Here is a 21,313-nt window from a genome sequence, read left to right on the forward strand (position 1 = left end):
GTAAATAGTTCAGTGCATAGATTCGAAATAGCACAGTTGCTTTGGGAATCTCAAATTAGAGTATTTACATATTGGTGATGGCAGACCAGTCTCCACTTCATGTTTTATTATTATATTTTTTAGCTTTTTACATAAAATGCGCCTGGTCGGCGCCTTGGCAAATGACAGTAAGTGGTTCAAATGTGTGTTGTTGGCCCAAAAATGCTAACAAGAAAACTATTATCCGAAAGCCAAAGGAAATGCGGAAGTGATTTTTCAGGCCCTGCACGTTTCGTCGGGATTTTGCTTAGATTGCCTGGCTTTCCATTCCGCTTTCCACTTTCCACTATCCACTTTCCGCCCATCCCCCTTCAAATTGCTCCTCGTCGATTGTTTTATTTGCCCACCATGCTCCTTTTGCATTTAATGACGTTGCCGGCGCCTCCTTTGCAGCTGTCTCTGCCACTTTTCAATGCATTTTCATTTATTATGCAAATTGACGTTTCCCCTGCCCATTTCCCCGGACTTTTCCAGCTGACGGCCGAGCGGCGATGTGCTAAAAAAAATATTTGCCCAAGCACTTTCCACGTCTTTTCCTTCGATGGCGTTGCAATTTTTTTGGCAAACTAATTTGACATTGAAATTATGTGAAAAGCATGAAGTATATTTTTTTTAGTCCTGTTTCGCCTTTCAAGGAAGCAAATTATGATAAAAATATCCCGATAAAAGGCAACACAAACACAGCGCAGCCAAGGAAAAGACCAGCGAAAAGCCGAAGAAAGTAGAAAAAACAATTCAGCGCAATGCGCGAATCTGTCAATTGATGGGTGGCGACTAAGATGAATTGCTTGGTCATGTTTTTGGGCGTTTCAGGGGGTTTTTAGAGATTTTTTGAGCAAGTTACAGCTGCGCTTCCGAGAAAATTAAGAAATGATTGGAGCTCTTGCACTGGGCTTGAATGCGCACTTTTGTCAGTTGGAAAATGATGAAGTATTAAGACAGTAAGTCAGTAAACGTTAATTAATTTTTTGATTCTTTTTCATATTTGTTATAAGACTTTTATTAAAAATACTTAGAAATTAAATTAGGTAATGAGTTTTTGACAAGCGTTAGTTTTAAGAAATAAATATCTTACTTATACAAATATGTATAGATTATTCTTACTTTTTTATTTTATGAAATGCAAGGAGCATTAAAAAATGATTTAAAACTGACCCAGACGAAAACTCGAATTTAAAATTTGGCCAGGAGCAGACATTAATTTAGCCAATTGATAAATGAGTGCCATTTCCTTCAGTTAGACTCACAATTAACCCACACTGCCACCGTTTTAAATACATTTGGAATAGAAATGGCAAATGCTCGACAATCCAAAACTCATTTTACATTCACTTTTCGACTGCTGCCCGCGTCGCCAGCTGTGCCCCCGAAAAATCGACATTATGTCAAACAATATTTTGATTTATGGCCAAGTTGCCATTTGCCATTTGCCATGGCTCATTCTTCCCTTTTGCCGCCTCCGTCGCACTTTTCCGTGAGGAAAAATCAAATTTTCAATGATTGGCCTCCAGGTCACGTGGCCGGGCAATGTTTATGATCTGCTATCAATTTAATGGCTCGAATCAATGAAATAATAAAATCCAAATAAAGGTTCATGCAACCGGTGCATGCCCCCGTTTTCCCCCTGATTCTCCTCCTCGAACTAATTTCATTTTACCCCTACCACACGATTTTCACAATCCAAACTCCTGCATATAAATAGAATTTCAGCTAGAGAATTTAATCATTTCCTTGTGGCTGCTTTGGGACTTCTTTAAAATATGAAGACAGCTGAAAATACTGACGAGTATCAGCAAAAAAAAAACGACATTAATAAGTAATTAAAAACAAATTTAAATACAAATTTCACAATCTTATTATATAGACAAATAAATGTTAATTGAAAGTACCAAAAAATTATGTTGAAAACCCCCAAGTGCTTTGGTATTTATTTGCCATATTCGATATTATTGTTTTCCCCCTTTTTCATCCGGTTCAATTTAGATTTCTCCAGCGATGCGCAGTGTAAATGTTTAAATCCAATTTGCATAATGTCGTTAACTCCGGCCATATGTCTTGGCATGTCTCAAGGTTTTCGCAATCAGTTCATGCAAATAACTATCTATCCATCCCATCCGGAGCTGCTATTTTTCAGTCCCGACCCCAGTCAGCATCCCTTCACCCATTCACCCATTCAGTCCGTCATTCCGTCAGTCCGTCAGTCAGTCTGTCATTCATTCAGTCAGTCATTCAGTCAGTCAGTCAGTCGCTCATCGAATCGAATAAGACAATTCATTCATCTGAGATAATCGAATGGTGGCAATCTGTGTACGATGCCAATGCCCCGATGTTGTTTACAGTTGTCTCCGTCGGAACGTTTCTATGCCAAACTTTATAAAATAATGAACTCGTTCCGGGCCAAAAGGGATAAACTGCGGAAAGGGGGGAAAACGGGGAAAACTGGGAGTGGAAATGCGGGGGATAAACCGTCACTCTAATGCGAATGGAAAACAGTTTCATTGGCTGCTTTGCCATCAAATTATGGATAATAATCTAAAAAAAACATAGAAATATAAATGTTTACCATCCCTCCATTTCAATAAAGTGGAATGGGATGGAAATAAAAGAGGAATAGAATATTAATAAGTAAAATATATAAAACGAATCGCAATTCATAAGTAGATTAACGAATCTCTTAGTAACTATTAGTTGATTTTTTTTTGCTTAAACACCTTAAGTTTGTTAATTAAAGGGCAATTAGAATGAAAAGTTTATTATCCCGACTGCATTTTTGGGCGTCGTAAGTCGCCCATCATGCAGTTATGAATGTGTTCATTAGCATTTCATTGCTGATTGTTGACTTGACGCCATATTTCATACCTAATACCCCATGCTCCTCACATTCCGAGTCATCTAACCCCAGGGATGCCAGTCACCCGGCTCACCTCTGAGCCGCTCCATTTCGTACTCTTTGCTACTTTGCCACGCTTTGCCATTAAATGCAAATCTTGAAATTACATGTGTATTTATTTGCCACAAATATGTAGGAATATATATGCAAGGGGGGGGTTTGGGGGAGCCAGTCGACACACCGAATGAGAACCAGATGCAGTTGCATTTCGCCGGCTGAGGCGGCGGAAAAACGCATAACCAGAAAACTCAGACAGACGCCGTCGTCGACATTCTGGAATGTAATTTTAGCCTGGGGAATAAACTGCGAAACTTTCATATACGACAAGTGCAAAAATAGAAAAAGGAGCGAAAAAAAAGGCTTTCCGCGAAAAACGAAGTTTAAAATACCCTTAAATCTTTGGGATGTTCTACAACATTTTTTGAAGTACATAACATTGTTCTTTAAGATACTTAGCAATAAGCTACAATATCGAATTCTTTAATATAATTCCGTAATACAAATCATATTTCCATTGTAATAAAGAGCTACAATATCCATCGTTTTAAAACCATCTTTTAAGAATGTTCATCAATTAAAAATGATTTTGCTTAAGCACTCAAAACAAGGCATACATTTTAAATATTCCATAACCATTTCGGATTAAAGCTCTTCATCTGAAATAGTCTTTATACTTATCATTATTCTTAAATTAAATTGGTTGGTAATTGAAAGTACGTATACCCTTTGCCAGTGAATCAAAGTTGAAAATGTGTTGGAAAGCAGAAAAAAAGTCTCTTATGGCAGACGTTTCTTTTTTAGGTATAAATACATATATTCGCCAGTCCGTACCTATAGATATATATGTATATATATAGAATATATCCAGGGGGCGAAAATGCAACAGTTTAAACAGGCAAAAACAAATGCGCACACATGCCAAAAAACACCCACATGCAAGCGAATGCGAATGCGAATGTGAATGTGAATGTGAATATGAATGTATTCATTCTATATGCATGGAGGCGCACAGAGCGTATCACTGGAATTCTAATTTGCAAGCGAAATTGAACGGAAATGGCAATTTTCAAAGTGAAATGGCAAACGACGACGTCGGCTGAGACGACAAATGCAACTGAAATTGCGACTTGTTGACAGGCCAAAACTTGGAACGGGCGGGTTTTCCCCGAGGGGGTGGCTTTTTGGGCTTCGGCTTGGGCTTGGGTTTTTCCTGGGTGGCTGAGGGGAGGGGGGGCTGAAGTGCGGCAATCTGGGTTAGCCACCTGGGCGTGGTCCCATGCTCGTTATATATATTTCGCAGAAGCACCTAAGAAAAATACACCAACGGATAATGACATTCCGGGCGAGCACTCAATAAACACCAAAATAGCGAAAATAAAGCCCAAGACAGTAAGTAACTGGAACACAGAAAAAACAAAGGTTAACTTTTCCCACGAACATGATGAAGCACTTTTTTTAAGTGACGAAAATTTTTAAGACTTAAAACGTGTTATAAATTTACTCTTTAAAAAATCTTATAATTTTTCGTAATATTTTGATATCCCCACACTTATTTCACAAACTTACTAAGGCCAATTTCTCATTGTCATATTTGGGTTCTAGTTTGTAATCTGTGGGAGAAAGTCGCATATTAAAACAATATGTTCGGACACACAATCTTTATAGGGTCTGTTGTAATCGGTAAAAAAAAGTAGGACAGCCCAAGCTGAAAAATAAAAGTAAGCAAGCCTTTCTCTATTTTTACGTTTTGCCAAAAAAAATATTAACTAGAACGTTGCACTTAGTAGTGAGTAAATGTAAAACACCAAACAGCAATCTCAAAACATTGAGAAATTGGCTCTAAGTAAAATGTATTTAATAATTACATTTGTACCCTTAATTTTTTTTCTGTGCATTATTGCGACTCATACCGAAACAGAAACAACAGCCTGTGGCCATAAGGCATTTTTACAACTCATTTAACAAGGCGTTGGCCACTCTTCCGCCCTCAAAAAAACATTAACCACAAGGACGACGATGATGACGACAATGAGGCATTTTCCTACCCTGCAAAATTCGACCCAACGATTGTGTTTCTCTGGTGAAAAACAAGTTAATTGGGGGTTTCTCCAAACAAAACGTAGCCAAGTTAAAACTGTTCTTGCACAAGAAACTCAGGCATTTGCTGCAGTATCTCGTTAAAGAAATCAATGTATAGGCTGCACGCCTTTTCGGTGTCCAGAAAATGGTTTTCAAGTACATATATTGACAAAGGTTTACCTTGTTATTCCTTCAACAAACATATGCACATGCAAATTATTTTGACAAGAGTCAAAAGATAATCGTTATCCTGCACCGCATCGTTTCACATTTTGTTGTAGCAACTTCAGAGGGACTTATAACTTTATTTTGAGTGGGGAAATAATCGCCATCCCTTTTGGGAGTCAGTGTTTACCTGAGGAGTCCTTCAGCTTAAACCGAATTAAAATTCCACCCTTGGGTATCAAGTGCACGGATCCTTTTCTCCCCTCGGATAAAGTCATCTTGTCGCTCACAATTTGCATATTGGACTTCATTAAGCTGCTTCTCTTTTCCCATTCTATTTCCTCCCTTTTGTTTTCTTTTTTTTTCTGTGGAGTATCTTTTTAGCCAGTTCATCGTGTTGGTCAGTCGCCGCTCAAAGTTACCCGGCCATTTATCACGAGACCCAAAAGAGACCGACCCCAAAATGAACCGCAAGTCGGGTTCGAGGGGTTCGCCAAGGGATCTGGCTTCTAATCTGCGCCTTGTTGGCAACAGATTGAAATTTATTACGCATAAATCTAGGCATTCATTTGCACCTGCTCCTGGCTTTCGAGGACGCGTCGCTATGCAAACTATTTCCGCGGCCCGCAGGAGCAACAGCATTTCCCAGCTTCCGGCTGAGACGGCGGATTGGAGGTGATGGTGCGTGCCGCTACGCACAGGTGACAATCGAAGTAACCGGTAAAAGAAGGGCCGCCAAGGACCAAGGACGAAGGACGAAGGACCAAGGACGTGCCGCAATGCTCGTGATTCCAGTGCCTCTTCGTCCACTCCACTCCACAGAAAGAATTTCTAACCGTTCAATGTAGTTCGTTAGCTCGTTATGTAGGCCTGAAACCAAAGATACCAACAGCTACCACTTTTTTAATAAATTTTTTATAAATTTATATTTTAAAATCAAATGCAACTGCTACTTAAAAACTAAATCAAAATTAAACTTTTATGCACTTAATCGTGTTGTATTATTAACAGGAAAAAAAGGGAAAAGAGTAATATGCGGTACAAAATCTTCTTAATTTGATTTTCCATGAGTTTTAAGAAACAGAGAATTTTTCTTATCATGTCAGCACAACTCAATCCAAAGAACAAAATAAAAGAAAACGACTTATTTATATTATAAAAGTCTCTTATAAACATCAGTAATGCCGTTTATTTACTAATGTCTTTACTAACAAATGCTAAAATAGCTGTTTATACCCTTGCAGAGGGTATTATAATTTTGGTCAGAAGTTTGTAACGCAGTGAAGGAGACGTTTCCGACCCTATAAAGTATATATATTCTTGATCAGGATCACCTCCTGAGTTGATATAGCCATGTCCGTCTGTCCGTCTGTCCGTCTGTCCGTCTGTCCGTCTGTTTCAATACCGTTTGCGAGCTCAGTTTAAAAGCTAGCGATCTGAAACTTTCACACTCGTCCTAAAACATGTGTACGCAGATCAAGTTTGAAAATCGCCCCGATCGGACGTCTATATCCTATGGCTCCCATAGGAACAATCGGATATATCTTTCAAGAATTGATGATATTTCGCGCAGTGTAAAAGCTATTGACATGAATCTTTCCAAATCGTATTTTTTTATGCATACCTTGATCAGGGTAAAAGCGCGTGGCGATCGGACGTCTATATCCTATAGCTCCCATAGGAACAATCGGATATAACTTTCAAGAATGGAAGATATTTCGCGCAGTGTAAAAGCTATTAACATAAATCTTTCCAAATCTTATTTTTTTATGCATACCTTGATCAGGGTAAAAGCGCTTGGCGATCGGACGTCTATATCCTATAGCTCCCATAGGAACAATACGGTGAAATCGGTTAAAATTTAATGATTTTTAGGATATTTCGCACAGTATATAAGCAATTGACATGAATCTTTCCAAATCGTATTTTTTTATGCATACCTTGATTAGTGTAAAAGCACGTGACGATCGGACGTCTATATCCTACAGCTCCCATAGGAACAACAGGGTGAAATCGGTCCAAATTTGTTGGTTTTCTGAATTGTTCGCGTAGTGTGTAAGCTACTGACATACATTTTTCCAAGTCTTATTTATTTACGCATATCTTGATTAGGGTAAAAGCGCTTGCCGATCGGACGTCTATTTCTTATAGCTTCCGTAGGAAAAATAGTTAAAGGCTGCGAAAGTATCCCTTTTTTCCATTTTTATATGACATTTTTGCAGTATAAAAGCAATTGACATCAAACGACGCAAATCTAGTTTATTTATGTATATCTTATTCCTTTCGCTACTTTTTCAGTTTTAGCAACTTCGGCAAAGTCTGCAAGGGTATTAAAACTTCGGCTTGCCGAAGTTAGCTTCCGTCCTCGTTTTTCTTTAAGTTAGCTTTTGTTTGGCTTGGTTTTTCTTAGTGAATATTTACATTTAGTCTGGTGTTCGGCCGCCTGGGCATTTTGTATTGATTCCCCGGCAGCTGTGGCCCTAATGGGGTTTCATTAAACTTCGCGCAACACAAGGGTTCCCTTAAACGCGAATCCTTTGATATTCGAGCGTCCAGGACGTGCTGCAAATCCCTAAACATCATAGCAATAACAAAACAAAGTATGTAGAAAAGGATTCGACTAAAAGATACTCTGTATCTTATCGCTTGTTTCCAACTAAAACTTCACTGATCAAAAATCTGAGAAAAAACACTGACTGCATTTGGTTGCTCCAAGACTTGTTGTTTATTTAAGGTTATAATTGTCTTATATATTTTTTCACACCAACTTTCATGGGTGAAAATGTGAATAAACCCAGGAAGAAAAATGTTGAATCTTTAAGTTTATTCGCAGCAATATGAGCATAGTCGTTTGGTAAACACAATCGATCCCGACAAGACAGACTCAAATTCCGAATGCTGACTTAAAATTCAGACACTCGGGCAGACACACAGACAGGCAAAGCCCCAAAGGACTCGCATATTATAACAACATAAAATAAAAACTGAAAACAGCATCCGAAATCACATAAACACTTCGATTTGTATGCGAACATGAGAGTGTGAACAGAGGCGCCATTGGCACAGTCTGTGCCACAAGTTAATGGTCCCCTCTGGCTTGATTTATTGGGCGAGGAGTCAATAAAAGCTAAATAGACATCTGATCAAAATACATATGAATAAAGTCCATACCGTAAACAATTATATTGTTAGGATGGAGAGTGAGGATAGATAATAATTTAGGTATTCATAAGTGGCCCAAAAATCAGTAGGGTTTGGAAATCACTGACAAATAGTAAGTTTTTAATACTTACTGCAGATTTGCCATGAATATTGCTAATATAAGCTTGATTCGTTGTTTTCTCGTTAAAATACTTAAAATATCCATCAGCAGTTGGTTATTTATAAAATTCTTATACTTTGAGTTAACTAATCAAATTGTTTTGGTAAACGCTTTTTATTCACCCCCCAATTTTGAGGAAAGTGCCTTTATATGATATAGTTTTTTTATCAGGATAAAATAATTGTTGGATCATGAGCAGTGATCATACCCCTTTTCCAAAACTCTTGTTAGAAATCCATCTGTTCGAGTTTGTTTATACCCACCGCTCGGCATAAGCCATAAACTATAAACCATCTGGGCATTAACTATTCGCACTCACTGCAGACGTCAGTCATCCGGTCGGCAGTTGGCTTGAACAGAGAAATAAGAGGGTCGGCAGCTCTCAATATTTTTTCATGTCCCGCTTGTCGACTATTTGTAAGGACTATTTGCTTTGACTTTATAGTTCTATTTTGTTCTTCGCTCTGTTCTCTTTTTAAGTTCAGTTTTCAGTTTTATGGTATTTTTTTGGCTCTGCCCTGCTTTGTAGTTCTTTGTTTCTTGTGCGTTGTGTGTAGTATGTAGTGTGTAGTGTGTTGTGTGCTAGCCTGCTAGTTTGCTAGTTTGCTAGTTTGCTAGTTTGCCAGTTTGCCAGCTTGCCAGTGTTCTAGTTGCTTGCTGGTTTGCTTTGACTTTGCATGCCGTTCGCCGAAAGTTCATAAGAATGTCAGAATGTTGGAAAAGCAAATGGCAAATGACACTAATACCAAGGCAAGACCGGCCAAAGAGCTGTCAGTCAATGTGCAAACACAAAGACATGGTGTGTTTGGGTGTGTGCGTAAGACTGTGTGTTTGTTGGCCAACTTTAAGAGCTGCGAAATGCGATGCGTTAAATTTTGATACTTTCGCGGAGGGGAATTCAATGCGTTATCAGATGTTTCTATTACATGTTTGTCCATTACATACATTTTCTTCATTTTGTTTAAAAAACTAACAAATTAAAATTAAAAAACTATTTTTAAATATTTTTAGCCTTTAAGCGGTTTTTTTTAGACAAATTCGTTAGAAAATTTCCAATCAAGTTGTATCCTTAGAATATAGTAAAGAAAACCTGGGAATAGTGGTGGAAAAAATTGGCTCGATTTTTGGAACAATAGTTTCTTTATGCAAAGAGTAATTATTGCGAAACAACTAACCATCAGTTAAGGCATAATAGCGAAAAGCTAATTTTCCTTTTAAGAAATAAAGGCTGGGTGTAAAAGGCTATTTATAAATGTTTATTTAACCTTAAGCTAATTTTAAAATTGTCATCAAACGTTTTGATACTTTTAGGCGAAACTAACAGATTATATAAAATATATAAAAATCATGGTGGATTTGTATAGGTGGATTACAATTTTCTTGTTTTTTTTGTGCAATTATTTTAAGTGAGTGATTTTTTCATCGAGAAAATCTGAGATAAAATTGCTTTCGCTGCCTGATTTTAGCACATTTGCCTATGTGAATTTTCGCATACTTTCCTTTGACATTGTGTTGTAGTTAGTTCATAGTTCACACATCGTGTAAATAGGGGCACTCGAAACTTCGATCCCCAAGGCTTGGCCCAAATTCAGCGTGTTGTGCTTGTTGTTTGGCTGTTTCTCAGTTTCTCAGTTTCTCAATTTCGTTGTTTTTCTGATGCTGGGGAATCTGGCAGTTGCCTTTGTTTCTCCCCACTTTTTTCTGTTCCAACAGAGTGTTTGCTGCTGTTGTGTGACCTTCGTTACGTGTTTGGCAAGTTCATTTTTAGCGCGCCAAGTTAACTCACAGCACAGACACACAAGTAGTTGCAAGTGATGCTGAGTGTTTGGGATGGTGAAGTGTGTTTGCGTGTCTGTGGCACACGCCCCATTATGTGCCCTATATGCTTTATAATATGAACTTCGCGTATTTCCTTCGACACGGGCACCAACATGTGTAAGACCCCCTGACAAATGTCTGTGTGGGTTTGTGTGTTCGTCCGTATATGTGCATATAAATATAAATAAGTTTGTGTGTCAGCGGAGAACTTATTCCACACAAGAGCAGCTTACACGCACAAACACACACAGCGGTGATCAAAGTAATAGTATTTTCTGTTTCAATAATTAATTCAGCGGTGTATGTTTAGAGATGCTTCGCCTTGAGAAAACCTGTGTTTTTAAGCGAAATTCATTTTAAAGTAAGATGTATCTTGTTGACACGTAATATAAAATATATTTTGGTTAACCTCAATTGAGCATACAATTTGTATAATATATTTTTAAAAGGTCATTTATCATAGGTCTTAAAGACTTTTTATTTAAGGGCCACTTAAAAGGGTTAATAAGTAAAGTCCTAGAATGTTCACAAGCTATATATATTCAAATTATATCAATAAACATAATTTGTGTCATCAGTTTTTAGGCCAATTATTAGGTTCAATTTAAATCACTTCGCCTTGAGTGTCATTAGCTGGTAGTCTTACTCAAGCACTTGTTTGGAAATGCGAACTACAGAGTAATCGTATTAAAGGATCCGCGTTTAAAATGCTATTATCTTGGCCGCATCTGTGCGAAAACACACTCCTGGGCTCCCTTTGTTTGCATACTTATCTGTCTCAGTGTCGCTCGTTCGCTCGCTACAACCTAATTTGGCCGCGTCTTGCGCATTTCTTCTTCATTTTTCATGCATGCTAATGTGTAATATTTTGACAGGCATTTTCCGCCCATCCCACTGACACCACCCACTCGGAAAATGCCACCCACCTAAGCCAGCACCTCTGATGGCCCCCAAAGTCAGACAGGCTGTCTAGGCTGTTTACAGCTGCGTATTATGGCAACATGACTTTGGCATATTCCTCCTCCCTCCTCACCCACACTTATTTTCCCTCGTTTTCCCCCCCTTCTACACTCTCCCCTCGTCCTGCCCATCTTCCCCTCTTTCCCCCGCTTTCCCACTTTGTATGCAAATGTGTTTGGCTTATGTTCGTACTTAAGTCAAATTTATGGGGGATAACTTTTGGTTAGTATTTTGACCAATTGTACGACAAATGTTTATTAATTGCGGTGGTCATTTCGAAAGTCCTGGACGCTTTCCAAACATCCAGCATCAATTTGCATTATTATGGTTCTCGAATGACTTTGATTTCTTGGAAATTCGAAAAATATTTAAGGTTTTTGATTTAGTAATCCCATGTAAATTTAAATTAAAATCGTATTACTTTTTCATATTAATACTAGTTGTATCTGCCTATGTCTTAAACCAAAAAACCCAATTAGCCCAAATGAAAATATATTTTTTAAAAGAAACACTTCCTTAATTTATCTTTTGATCTTGGCATATAATAATTGTTGCACACGTGAAAGTGAAAACCTCAGGTTTGAAAGATTAAAAACTAACAGATTAGATCTATCAATATATGCACAAAAAAGTTATTTTTTGTTTAGAATATATAATTGGCACACTTTAAGGCATACAAAAGCGGTGGTTTTTAATCTCTGCAGATTTCTGTTTGTGTCGTTAGATAAGAAGTAAAGACTTTGGCAACAGGTAACCGTAAGTAGAAAGTTTTCCAATTTAATATTTGCCAAAGATCTAGCCAGAGCTGCAACTTTCCGCCAGTTGAATGTATACACAGATGCCATACGCATCTTATATGCAGTTCTATATATATATATATATATATATATATATGGTATATCGCATGTGTGCTCCACTTTGCCAAGAGTAAAGTTTTTTGGCAAGCTGTGCATGGCTGACGGAAATTTCCATAGTTTTACAGCGAAATTTGCTTAATCCGGGAGACCGCCGCCAGCGGTTGCACGCGGAGTCTTGAGCCGGAGTCTTGAGTCCGGGAGATGGAGTCCGGGGGATGGAGTCCGGGGGATGGAGTCCGGGAGATGGGGACCACGAGATGGGGACCCACGGCCTGCAGATGGAATGCACTTGCGGGCGGAGGCAGGGGATTGACAGAGTGACGGGATGACGGCGAAGATGTCCCGGGGGCTTGTGTAAGTCCCCGGCTTAAGCCATTTCATTCCATTTCCATTGCCATTTCATTTCACTCCATTCTTCGATCCGTCATCGCAGTTCGACAAGGCCGAATTCAATTGTATTGTCGTGTGTGGATGTTGGGTGGGTGGATGGGTGGATGGTTGGTTGGTTGGTTGGATGGTGTGTTGGTTAAGTGCTCTGTATTTCGCATTTTCATTTCGCATTTTCATTTTCATTTGCAACCGCAGAGCCACCAGAAAGAAGAAAAAGAAGTAGCGGTGGGTATGAAAGGCAACATTTTGTCAGCGAACCCAGTGTGCACAATAACAAGGAACTATCCTTCTGACTTTATTAAAATAAAACTCTTAAATAAATCCAAATTAAATAGAAGTAAAAAAAAAAAAAAAGTACGATGGGTGCGAGAGAAATCCAAGGTGATTTAAAAGATTGTTTTTTACACAAGCCGAGTCCGGTTGTAACTTACTTATCTCCAACTCGACTGTTTTTCTGCTGTTCACCCACCAAATGGGAATGTCTATCACCTTGTCGACTGCATCGACATTTGATTTTTGTTCGCCCCATGCAATCGAATCACTTTCGCTCACTCTCACTCCGCCGAAAAGAGTGTCCTGTGCCGGGGGAAATGCTCGTAATAAAGGAAAAACATTAAACCGAGATTATGCAAATCAAAGGCGGCCTTGCGGGCGAACAGTGGCAAGTGCATGCGGTGGAGAGCCACCCCCCCACCACCCCCTTTGGGAAACAACAACCACATTGACTTGCCCCCTCATGCATATGGATGCGTGCTCGTCGTATTTGTTTATGCGCCCGCCATCTTGTTTGATCAAACACGAGCGCAAACACATCTGTATATTTATGAGTTGTGTGGCCCGCCTACACTCCCACTCTCGCCACCCACTTTCACCACCCACTTTCACCGCCCACTTTCACCACCCGCCCGCAGCTTGGATTAACCGCATATCTGCCAGTGTAACGGCACTGTGAGCGAACTAAAAACCAACAAAATAAAAATGGGGAACTCCACTGCGATACTTTTTATGCAGAGCTGGCACAATATCGATAGCATCTATTGGATTTTCGCCTCTCACGTCGATTAATGCCATTATGGACTTTGACCAATATGGAGCACGATTTAAAGGACACACATGAATTCATCAACGAAATAAAACCGCGAATTCTTCAGCACAAAAAAATTGTTTGGCTAGCTTTAATTATGCAGAGCTCAAAATAAGTTCATTAGCAAACTAAGACCGCAAAGACATTTAAGACAATCGTCTTTATATTTGTTGATTTTATCGAATTCTTAAACAAGTGCGATTTCTTTAAAACAAAAAGATTAAAAAGCACTTCTTAAGATCATTATGATTGAACCAGGAATATCGGGACAAATATAAATGTTAAATACTATTGTCGATACCCAGTATATATGAATACATATTTTCTGAACAGGGTGTTTTCAAACGGCTTTAAAGTTTGCTTGTCCAATTTCCTTTATACTCTAATATGCTTATGGTTTTTTTTTTTAAATATGAAACCCCATAACTGAGATTTTTGAGCAAAGTCTTGCCGTCCAAAAATGTGATCCATTATTTAGTGGCAAAACCAAGGTTCCGCAGGTTATGAATTAAGACCTCTTGTGTTTTATATAAATTTATTTTTGGGCATGCATTTTCCCACAGCAGAAGACCTTCATGAACATGCAGATTTTTCCATATATGCAAAGGTGTATAAATATGCATTCCATTCGGTGTGTGTGTGTGTGTGTGTGCGTGTGTGTGAGTGTGCGACAACCAATTCGATTTCCATTTTTGCACAAAATTTATGCGCAAGTGCAATGCAATTTTATTGAATTTGATTAGAAACGCATCAAAGCTGCTGCTTCTGTGGCTGCTGCCTGAATGCTTCAATGCCACCATTTGCACACCAGTCGAAGGTCGTTCATTACGGAACCGATGAGCCAGGGGTCCGGGAACTCGACCTGACTTTGAATATGCATTGGGGTTAAGTTTAGCCATGTCGGTGAAGTGGAGTTACTTTCACAGCTGGAATTTATTAATCCAAGGTATCACAACTTGTACCATTATTTATTCTACTAAGCTCGGCTCTATATGTTGTTGTTTTAAATATTGAAACTTTAATTAAACTTAAAGTTAAGCTAGTTTGGTTGATAGTTTCATATTTTGACTAACTTATTATTATTAGCAAAATCTTAATCATTCTATTTTTAATTCCAATAAATCTTAGTAACATTTTTTTTAAGTATTAAATTTGAATACTTGTTTATAGCTTTTACTATACTCCCTTTTTAATAGGGGTAGGTCATCAATTTGATTGCTTGAAAAGTGGAGCTACTTTCACAGCTGGAATTTATTAATCCAAGGTATCACAACTTGTACCATTATTTATTCTACTAAGCTGTGCTCTATATGTTGTTGTTTTAAATATTGAAACTTTTATCAAACATAAAGTTAAGCTAGTTTGGTTGATAGTTTCATATTTTGACTTACATATTCCTATTAGCAAAATCTTATTCATTCTATTTTTAATTCCAATAAATCTTAGTAACATTTTTTTAAAGTATTAAATTTGAATACTTTTTTATAGCTTTGACTATACTCCCTTTTTAATAGGGGTAGGTCATCAATTTGATTGCTTGAAAAAGTAGATGCTGGTGGCCTTATTCTTTCATGTGGCTTCATGAAATCGACCGACAAAGTGTGATAACATCCAGTTGATACTCTGCTCCTTTGCTCGCATCCTAATTGCTGCGCCAACTCATTGTCCAGATATTGGTTTTCACATTCGCTAGTACCGGCGAACTATACTACTATACTACAATGCTGCCGCAGGCTGCTGCAACGAACTTATCTGCAATTTGCCACATTCCCACGGGAGTTTTCCACACCGCCTTCGCCCCCTCTGACCACGCCCCCTTTTCCGGTCCGTTCGGACGGTGCTTATGCAAAGCATATTGTTGCTCATTATCTTCACAAGGATTAACATGTTATCCTTAGCACGCGCGGCCGCTTCCCATTACGCTTGGTCCTTGCATCTCCACTTGCTCTTTTCGCTTTTCGTCCTATTTTCCCGCTTCCTCCCTAGTTTTTCAGTACCCCCCCGCACCGCCGCCTTCACTGGATTTTCCCCCCACTTTCTCAGCACTTTTTTGTGCTGTCTTTCGGCTTGCATTGTTTCTGCAGCGTTGTTCCTGTTGATTTTTGCATGTCGCTGGCTTTGGTTTTTTTGCCGGGTTTTCCCTGGACTTTTCCTGGTTATTCCTGTTTTCCCTGAGTTTTTTTTAGGTTTTTCGCAAATTCTTTTTTTTTTCCTTCTCTCTCTGTGCGCTAAGTAGAAGCCTCTTCTGGCAGCTTTTGGGCACCTTGCGAGCATCAAATGCGTAAGAAGAATTATTACCGCATTTTCCCTTTTTCGCCTTGCGCTCCGACGGATTTGCACGTTGCCTTTGGCTTGCTTAACCATCCGGTTATGTCGCGCACCTTCTCCCGTCGTGGTCCGTGGATGCCACGGGATCTGGAGTTTGATACCGGGATTGTCGTGGTCCTCCGGCTGGCGTATTGCTTACAAATTGTGCGTCGCCTCGCCAGCGGCAATATTTTCTGATGCAATTTCTGCCTTTGATGTCGCTCATACGCCGTGTTGCACGTGGCCCTCGAGGATATGCTTCCTTCTGCTCTGTTTTAGCAGGCACACCAACATCTGGTTGGCATGATAATAACATTCATTTTCGCTTCTGCCACTACATTCCGAAAATGGTTACCGTATGAAGGCCTTTTAATCATATTGAGTAACTCAGGAGAAAGCTATTTCAAAGTTACCATCTTAAGCTAAAGATTCTAATAACTAATATGATGAATAATTCATATATGAGAGTAAGAAATTAATGATTCCATCTGTAATATATTTTTAAAGCTTCTATCTAAAAAACCCAAGCCTTAAAAACTTTTATCAATTCGAAACGTTAAACATTAAACTTAAACATTTATGTTTATTGTGCATGTGTTGTATGAAAGCAATTAAGCTTGAATTTGTATACTTTAAAATTATCAAAAATGAGCATACTTAATTTAAACAATTAACTAAAAATCCTGTATTGTATTTTCCGGTCTTTAAAGACCTCTTTAGAAATACAATGAGAGCGTATACATTTGTCGAACAACGCGACGCACCTTTTTCAGACGGTTTTAATTCTTTTTTCTACGAGCTAAGCGGCCCTTGGCTTTTGGCTTAACGTGTTTACCTTTGCCATCCGATACCCGCCATCTCTCATACACCGGCTTTGTTTGACTTGAACTCTGCGCTCTTCTTGTTTTGTTTTTGCGAATTTTTTCTTGACAAAGAACGCCGCTCCTGATACAATTGCGGAGGTAACAACAAAATAATAAAACAGAGCACACAGAGAGTAGAACAAAAAGGAGGAAAATAACACAAAGCGTTGGGATTGATTGAATTCCGAATTTTTAAGCATTTCGCCGCAGTCCAAAATTTTGTTAGTCAAACTGCAGGAGCGAGTGCACGGAACCGAAAACTGCTACAAAAAACAAAAAAATAAACCAAGAAAACGGGAACGTTATAAATATTTCAGAAACTTTTTTTTCAAGTACAATCAAATTCAACTTTAAGGCGAGCTTATCCTCAGGCTAATTGAAACATCAAAAAAATGTACAAAAATTTTATTTAAATTTTGCAAACACCTTTTTTGTTGTTGGATATTATAAAGAAAATTATGTATAGAGTTTTAAGACAAGAGCTAAGATTTTGCAAGACAAAAGGTGTGGGTGCCAGTAATTTAAAAAATGTATTTTAATATGGGAAATACGCATTATATTCAGATTACTAGAGACTTAATCTACAAACTTTGAAAGGATACCCCTTGGAAATTTGGTTTGGTTTATTATTTTGTCCACTGTATAAATGTTAGGCAAATAATTAAGCAAATGAAGTGCATCCTGATTATGTTGTAGTGAGTCAAGAAGGCTAGCGATATATTAATTACAACTTGCACAGCACGTAACAATTTCAATAAGATGGAAATTAAACTATTACCCATTAAATATCTTCTCCCCTGTGGGCTATTAAATTCCCGCGATTGACCCCAAAAATCTGTTTGTAGAAATATGGAATCAGAAACTTAAAGTTGGGCACCCATTGAAAATGAGTCACCTTCGATAGGTCCTTATTGACAGGAAATGGGCGGAAAGTTTGCCAAGCGTATGTTAACGCATCACATTTTCGTGTTCTTCCTTTCTTTTCAGTGTCCAAGCCAGAGAGTCCGAGGTAATTGAATAAACGATCCACAATCACGAGTCAATGTGTGTAGGTGAGTACGCCACTCGAACTACGCCCCTTTTCACTGCTGTTGACCAAGTCAAAGATGCCCAGACGCACTATCAGTTTTCACCGACAAGAAGAAACCAAAGAACACTTAAAGAAATAGTGAAACAATTCATTAAAAGTTTTGAGAGGCTTATTGAAATAATACTTCTAAGTAAAAGCTGTTCATAAAACAAATACTATTTTCAAGTGGTTTCTTGATACAGATTGCTTGGATTATAAAAAGCTAGAAATATTTATAAAAATGTATTTTCGGTTGTTGCAATTATTTTAAATTTCAAGTGGTTGATTGCAATGATAATTTTAAATAAAAACTCTTTAGTAAACTAATACAATTACTAAGTAGTTTTTCTTGCAGTCCTTTTCTGAAAGAGAGTTCTTTTTGAATAATAATAATAATGTTAGTCCAAGGAAATTCAATCTTTTAGTGCATCCGCAAATTCAGAATGAATGTTGGACAAGACAGGCGAGAAATAGAAGAAAGTGCCATAAAAAAGAAACAAAAGGCCAAGGAAAAGAAAAAGAAAAGGAAAAAGAAGATGGAAAATAAAGAGTGTGAAGAGGACTTGTGCATATTGAATTAAGCGACAAGTGCAAGCAAGTTTGAGGCTTTTTAAACTGTTTATGTATGTGTGCGAGTGTCCTGGCAGGAGTGCGGCTGTGTGGGTGAGTAAGTGAGTAAGTGAGTGTATGAGGGCCATTATTTTGTTATAACAATGGCGAAAGTTTCGAGCAATGGCCACAAGCCGAAGCTCCAGTGGGAAAACCCTTAAACCACCCATTGCCTCAAGTGCACCGAACACTTAACACAATCAATACAGGCACACACACACACACACACACACACACACACACACGCATGCTGGGAAAATGAGAGAGGAAAATGAGTTAATGGAAATTCTTAGCAAGTATTGTGATTTGACAGCTGCGTGTAAACTTGCGAACAAAAGAGGACTACACGGAAATTAAATGTGCAGTATATTATTATGTTCATACGCCTGCTACTTGCAATTTAGTAACTTGATGTTTTTATTACGTTACATATACATTTCGTAATATCAGAAACTATTTGCTTATATTCATATATATATTTTTTAAATTAGTGACCATTTTTTATTTTTTTAAATCCTGCATTGATTTAAATTTGTGCAATAACTTTAATTTTGAATATTCATTAAACAAGGCGGTGTTGCTTTTTTTTTGTATACTTTTTATTGCAAACTTGCTATTAAAATAGTTTCTGTTTATGCATTTCACACGTAAATTTCCATTTAAAATGGGGGTCTAGTTTTTTAGTCTGTATTCTGAGGATGATGATGGCGCTGATGATGGTGAAAATGGAGTCGGAAAAAGGGGTGCGAAAGCTGTTAAAGCATCAACTAACTGCACAAAGACCGGCCAAAAACTGACAGTTTAAAGGAGCTGGTCTCCTTTTGCAATTGAATCTCGTCAAGGAAAACCCCTTGGAGAGTTTTCCTTTTGTGCTGAGACGGGAAAACTTCAGCTCAACTTGAAAAAGAGCAAGTTCGAGAGTGTGAGTGCTCCATTTCCCCTTGGAAAATTCGGGGATCCCCAGGCGTCCTGGCGATTCGGGCGTTTGTTTGTCTAATAAAAGCGCTCCCAATACACAAACGCATCATTATCCATTTTCGATTTGTGCGTGCACAACCCATGGCTCCAGCATAATTTTCATTCATCGATTCATTCATTCACTACACACCATTCCATTTAAGCCCGGTTTTTGCTGGTTTCCTTTTTCGGACATTGTTCTACAAATTGATGTTGGCCAAGAACATTGGAAAAAGTTAATAGGGGCAGTCAATGGGGCTCATATGCCCCAGAAAGTTGCGGCTTGGAAAATGTAATTGGAGCTCGGTTATCACACTTTCATTTCATAAAGCAAAGCGCTTTTTTCCAAATTATTTCCATTATAAAAGTGTAAATTAATCGCATTTAATTATTGATTTATAAAATGTAAAGCTTATGAATAACTAGACTTATTTAATTTATCACTTTTTTAAAATGTTTTGACAGATATTTTTTTTTAATTACCATTTTTTATTTGAAGTCTTTAAAAATTAATTATTTCTTTAAGATTGTAAGCAATTATGGTCTACAGCTTTTTTATCACTGAATGAACCATCTGTTTATGAATTCACCCAATTTTTAAGCACCAAAATCTGAGTAACCCTGTTGATTGATAAAGCCGAAAATACTCACCAACTTTTCGTGTTACATCTTTTTTTTTGTGGTTTATTACCCTGCACTCGGCTGATTGATGCATTAAGCCATGTCGGTGCCTTTGGTGGACTGTCCATCTCCCGAATCCACAGCCATCCCCCAGGACATCCCATCTCGAGCCAGTCCATCCCCAATATCCCCGCCTGTCTCCATAGGCTTTTGGCCTTTGATTAATGGTTCGACGACGATGGTCGGCCAAGCCATGTGCCATAAAAGTCAGCGGATAAATGGAATTAAACCTAGTTATGGCCAAAATGCAATGCCACTCAATTAGACGCGTGCCAAATGAATTTATCTACATTATTGGAATTATCTTGCCCATTAAAATCCAACGCTGTTCTGGGCATTTGCTTCTTAACGAGAAATTATAGCTGCATTGTTGTTCTCCTACTTATTCTTATTGTTATTTTTAGTGTAAGTGTTAGTGTTAGTGTTAGTGATATTGTTATTGGTGTTGTCCTTGTCACCAGAGGAACGAAAATAAGAAGAGGAAAATGCGCGTCTTTTATGACTTCCGTTTGGCTAAAATGCCGCAACGGGGCCATGGCTGTGGTGCAAAATAAAGTCGATGGGGGTGGTGCAACGGCAGCTTGACTCCATGCTCGAGTGCGCTTGAACCCACCGAAAAAGCACCCGGGAAACCCCTCCTCGAAACCAACCTCCCAAAGGCCACCCACAATTGTCTGCTTTTGGCCACCAAAGGCAGCTGCCATCGCATCGCCGCGTTTTGTTTGCAAAATAAAACTAACAAACAAAATTGTAATGAAAAGCACAATAAACTGTCAGTTTAAATATGAAAGACTCTGCTGTCTGTCTGACTTTCTGAGCACCTAACGCCCCCGCTGGACACGCCCCCAAACGCCCAAGACGCCCTCGGCGAAAGTCCATCAGTGGTGGGCCCACTGTAGATGTAGATTGGAGACAATAGACAAAGCAAGCAATATGGATATAGCTACAAAAATGTGTGGATTTTTGTAAAAATTACATCCCGAATTCACTAATACATACAATTATTAATTACAAATAAACTTAGAAATAAAACTGTTTTTATATAAATACATTAAATGAATGATATTCACTTTCCACAAAAAAAAAGAGTTTAGTTTTATTAAACAGCGTATTAAGTGGTTCTGGATACATTGATATTAAGATCCTCGAGCTGCCTGGCTACAAAATTGGTTGTGGAGTATCAACTAAAAATACTGAACTCAATAAAAATTTGGACTTTATTA

General features: G+C 38.3%; 1 protein-coding gene across 1 annotated transcript in view; it reads left to right on the forward strand.

The window, feature by feature from the left end:
* LOC108043568 (chaoptin) overlaps positions 1-21,313 on the forward strand; it is a 217,810-nt gene that overhangs the window by 14,868 nt on the left and 181,629 nt on the right. Inside the window, exon 2 of the mRNA XM_044461346.1 lies at positions 17,762-17,826. The gene's annotated coding sequence lies outside the window, so the exon portion shown is untranslated. The remainder of the gene's footprint in view (positions 1-17,761; positions 17,827-21,313) is intronic.

This window comes from Drosophila rhopaloa, unplaced genomic scaffold (assembly GCF_018152115.1).
Source record: "Drosophila rhopaloa isolate 14029-0021.01 unplaced genomic scaffold, ASM1815211v1 contig_3, whole genome shotgun sequence".
Lineage (NCBI taxonomy): Eukaryota > Metazoa > Arthropoda > Insecta > Diptera > Drosophilidae > Drosophila > Drosophila rhopaloa.